We start from the raw sequence: 5188 nt of genomic DNA, 5'->3' as shown, positions 1-5188 counted from the left end.
TCAATTTATTATACTTGAATAAATAATAATGATAATATAAATATAATAATATTATTGTGAATAAAGTCAGTTCAGACTCAAGCATCATAATGACTACATCATTGACAATAGCTCTAAATGGGAATACATCTGTACTTAGCGAGAATTTTTTCCCACAAATTGAGCTAAAACGTAATTATGAATGTGCTCTAATTGATTTTTATACATTCAATTCTATACCGAATGTTGATAAGGGGAACAACTTATTTCATATTGGGAACAAAGTCATTGAAATACCAATTGGCTCATATGAGTTTGATGATATTTCAAAATATATTATTAATAAGCTCAAGGAGTATGAGCTTCAAGACAGTATAAAAATAGAGTGTAATATCAACACTTTACAAGTTCAAGTTATTACTAAAAATGAGACCGTATATTTTAATCATGAACGATCAATTGGTCGTTTATTCGGATTTAATAAACGAAAATTAAGACCACATGAGAAAGAAGTTTACATCTCGGATAATCCCGTCAATATTTTAAAAATAAATTCTGTTAGATTGGAATGCAACATTATAAGCGGGTCATATGTAGGGAATAAACCAAATCATGTGCTTCATGAATTTGGAATCAATGTCCCCCCTGGATATAAAATGAACATAACACCACGAAATTTGATTTATTTGCCTGTGAACACCAGAGAAATAAGCACACTAGAAATACGGATAACTGATCAGGACGGAGATTTAGTTAATTTGCGTGGGGAAACTGTATCAATCCGTCTCCACTTACGACCGACAGAATGATTATTTACAATAAAAGGGGTACTCATCGATCCTTTGATAACATTATCAAATCTAAAGCTGAAGTGAAAGCACCATCATCTTCACATCAACGCCCGGCCCTCACATTAAAAATAAATTGATTTTGAAATCGTTGGGATTTAATATTAAATAAAGTTTATCAACTAATATTCAAATGAATGAGATCTTTTATGTCCAGGAAAAGCCTGCTAACGATGAATCTATTATTAAAAAAGAGTTTCATTCATATTATCCATATCAGCAGAACTTCAAAGCAAATGATGAAGTACGGATCAGTTTGCAAAACCAAGATTTGTATGTCCTTCCATGTGAAAGTTTTCTCCATTTTGAAGGAACGCTTAGCAAAATTATTGACTCAAATACAGGAAAGACTAGTACAAATGGCGTTAGCGGTTTGCTCAAAAATAATTGCATGGCCTATTTTCTGGATGAAATAAGATATGAGTTGAATGGGTGTGAATTGGATAGGACGCGTTTTACTGGAATAACAACGACTATTAAGAACTTTCTCTCAGTCGGCCAACAGGAAGGAGCGGCTTATCGCAATGCGGGGTGGAGTGGCGGGGACAATATCCCTTCTGGAGGACATTTCAGTTTTTCTGTACCTTTAAAAATGTTGATGGGGTTCGCTGAAGACTATAAGAAAGTCGTCTTAAACTGTAAACATGAGCTCGTTCTGTTACTTACGAAAAACCCTGATGATATGTTTGTGAAAAATGTTGATGGAAAAATCCATAACATTGCTATAAATAGTATAAGTTGGAAGATCCCCCACATCGTTCCAAGTGACAGTGCTAAAATTAAAATGTTTAATGTAGTAAAGAGTGGAGCTAGCCTCCCACTCGCATTCCGGAGTTGGGATTGTTATATAAATCCGACATTGGTTCAGGGAACACATCATATATGGAATGTCAAGATGTCTGCAAACAGAGAACGTCCACGTTTTGCTGTTATTGCATTTACATTGAATGGAGAACTAATTACAAACAATTTGAGAAATGCAAAGGTATATCTTAATTCTGAAGTATATCCCTATGAGGATTTGAATGTTAAATATAATGAGAATCGGTTTGCTGTCTTGTATGACATGTATACAAAATTTCAAGAGAGCTATTACAATCGAGAACCCCGAGCTCTTTTATCTCCGATGGAATTCATGTCGAAGGCTCCTATTGTGGTTGTAGATCTCTCATACCAGAACGAGAGTGTCAAATCAGGAGCGACTGATATAAAAATTTCCACTGAGCTAACTGTTGCGAGTGAGATAAATACAAAGGCATATTGCCTTCTCATCCATGATCGACTAGTTGAATACTCGCCACTAACTGGATTGGTTCAACGTATCGTCTAACAATTTGGAAAGGATTACTTCATTTAAATTTTTGAATTCATTGCAAGTAGACGTACACGGATCCATCAAAATGCTAGCACTAAAAAACAAAGACATCATCTCAACCAGTAATAGCATTCAACAACTTGTAATAAAAATAAATAATTTCATGAAAATGTTTAAACATCAAATTTTCCCCGAACATGAGCAATATCTGGAGGAGTCGCTCAAATATTTTTATAAAAGGATGGCTGATACACCGCTGGTTTCCAATATTCATGGGCAACATTTCTCATCTTGTTGTTGGGCACATGATAATGTCGAGGATGGAGTTGATACATGTGCTTGCCATTTCTTTACTGTACGCTCACAAAAATCATTAAAAATTATGAAAATGTATGTTAATTTGGAACATCGCTTTTGATTATTATACTTGAAAAATAAAATTATATTTACAAAAAAAATAAATAAATTGATAGCATTTTTTTAATGGTGGAAATGGGATATGGGATATTTCTTTTGCAGCCTTTACTTTTCAGATTGACTGTGGATTTGAGTTTGGGTGGATGGGGTGTTTCACATTGCACCGACTGTTGAGAAACCGTTACAAGTGCATCCTTCACCATCCCTACTTTGGTGAGCTAATTGAGCAGGTTGTTGCACGCACTTGATCTAGTGTAGGTGGGATGAGGGTGGGAAAATTTGACTGCTCTGATCCTCTTTCCAGCGGCCTTCAGTGGGAAAACAAGTGACCTTTTTCAAGTGAGGTATCTCACAGGGAAAATCACTGTCCTGAGTCATGGGTGGGAACATGTTTCGACTCTGGCGCCCTTGTTCACTTACACCCCGTCCCTTTTTCAAGCGATGGATGTTGCCTGAACGATCACGTCTGGCGCCCTTCTTCAAACGAGGATCCACCCCGTCCCTTTTTCAAACGAGGATCGTGGGTGAACGTACACGGGATGCACCGCCGCCGTGCGCCCTTTTTCAATTGCCTTATCCGGGCGGAGCAGGACCGCCGCCGTGCGCCCTTTTTCAATTGCCTTAAGTGGGTGAACGTACACGTGTGGGTCAGGATCACTCCTGTCGGTGCAGGATCTCCCCGGTGCGCCCTTTTTCAATTGCCTCACCCTCTAAGTGAGGGGTCGTCGGTGCACGTGCATCGATCCGGGGTCGCTACCGGGATCGCTCCGTTGCATTCGCACTCGTATCCATATCCCTGTGGGAACCCCTTGAACACTTGATCTCAAGTGTCCTTTTACATGCATTGACCCTAATTTATTCCATCTTTATTACCCCCTCTTATGACAGGTTCATATCTCCCCCTAACTAAGTGCATTTTTATTATCTAAACCACTCTAATTTTGACAGCTAATCCATTAATTGCATTTTTATTACCCTTTTTACCGACATCAAAGGTCCCGAAACCAGGCTTATTTAACTACTATACTGCTCTCTGAGTGATTTGTACGTCTTGCACGAATAAAGTATAGCCTTATACTCGTTTTTAACATCAATCAGCCCGTTGACAATGTACTGTAGCACCGCTGCTTCCTCTACATTTCCTGCCGCTGCCATCTGACGTAATTCTAGTATGTACTCATGGAAGGTCTCGCTCTGCCTTTTCTTCCTGCTTTGCAACTGGCGATGCACGTCGGCACTGTTGGTGCTGCACTCGTCGATCAGTACTCTCTTTAGCTCTTGATAATCGCTCACACACACTGACTGCAAAAACAATTTGGCCGCGCCCGTCATTTTGCCTCTGGCTTGTACATACATTTGTTTCAGCGTGAGATCGTATGCATCTGCATTTTTTTCAAATATATCAAACCACTGCTGCACTAATTGACCGTCAAAATCGTTGACCACTTTCTCAAAATTATCAATTTGAGGCTTAGCGCGATTATTTTGTTGTTCGTCAACTTGAATTTTTAATGACAGCAACTGCAATATGTTGTCGATTTTATTCTGCATGTCTGAAACTTCCAGTACGTTCTTTTCTTCCTTCTCTACCACTGTATTGTTCTGTTCATCTTCGACGTCTTCCAATTCCTGTGTTCCTTTTCTATTTCTTGCCGGGGTTCGACGCGTCATTTTGGGACAGTTCTGTGTCTATATCAGCGTCCAAATACCGAATACCGAACACCGAGTTTAACTGCGCAGTTTCTTTGTTTTTGTTCGATCGTGTCTCTTCACCAATCTCTTTAATGCGCAGTTTCCTTATTCTTGTTCAATCTTGTCTGTTCGCCTATAACTTTAATGCGCAGTTTCTTTCTGTTAAATGAATATCACAACTTCTGTTCTTCTTTCTTTAAGGCATTCACTTAATTAGTTTAACTCTGTTCATTACGTTTTCCGACACTTAATTGGTTATCTCAGACCCGGCACGAGCCCCCAAATGTAGAGTTTGTATTAAGTAGTTTATTTAAATATATTAAGTAAGGCTGAGATGGATTATAATAAGTGGGGAATAACATAAACTTTTAGCAACTTCTGTGATTTAACAACTGTAGGCGACTTTAGCAACTTTGACAACTGATATTTAACTTCATACGACTTTAGTAGCTTTCTTAACAATTTAATGAAATAACTCCGGAAACACGACTGCTCCTTACGACTTCTCTCAGCGACTGACTCTCTTCTCCTCTCGGCACTCTGCAACTCTCCCTCTTGGACTCCCTGCTCTCATGATCGGCTGATTGCCATTCGCAACGACGCAAAATGTGTACTCGCTGCCAGACTGTACGTCAACACCTTACATATATAAATATACTAGCGGACCCGGCGAACTTTATCTCGCCCCAACTTCGACTGATTAAAACAAATTAAATTGAGACGTTCTGTTTCTACTTTGACGTACATGTCGAAACAGTACTGTTGAAACATCATCAATCGATACGCATAAAAATTCATAGAGCTGACCTTATTCCTATCTTCTCCTAAAAATTTTAGGCTAAAATTTGAATTCAAAATTAGTTGAGAATCAAAAAGAAGTGATGACTTTTAAACACACCTGTCGTTGGATTGACAAATTTGAAATCAGTGGAGAGCG

At 38.5% G+C, this 5188-nt stretch overlaps 1 long non-coding RNA gene across 1 annotated transcript; it reads right to left on the bottom strand.

Annotated features, from left to right (window-relative positions):
* Nucleotides 1-927: 927 nt before the first annotated feature.
* On the bottom strand, nt 928-1835 carry LOC138929389 (uncharacterized). Its single transcript, XR_011445768.1, has 3 exons — nt 1494-1835; nt 1287-1442; nt 928-1230 (listed from the first exon to the last, which is right to left on the bottom strand). It is a non-coding gene; the product is annotated as an uncharacterized lncRNA (long non-coding RNA).
* Nucleotides 1836-5188: the final 3353 nt, after the last annotated feature.

Source organism: Drosophila kikkawai, unplaced genomic scaffold, assembly GCF_030179895.1.
Source record: "Drosophila kikkawai strain 14028-0561.14 unplaced genomic scaffold, DkikHiC1v2 scaffold_180, whole genome shotgun sequence".
Lineage (NCBI taxonomy): Eukaryota > Metazoa > Arthropoda > Insecta > Diptera > Drosophilidae > Drosophila > Drosophila kikkawai.
This window is presented reverse-complemented; position numbering and strand designations above follow the sequence as displayed.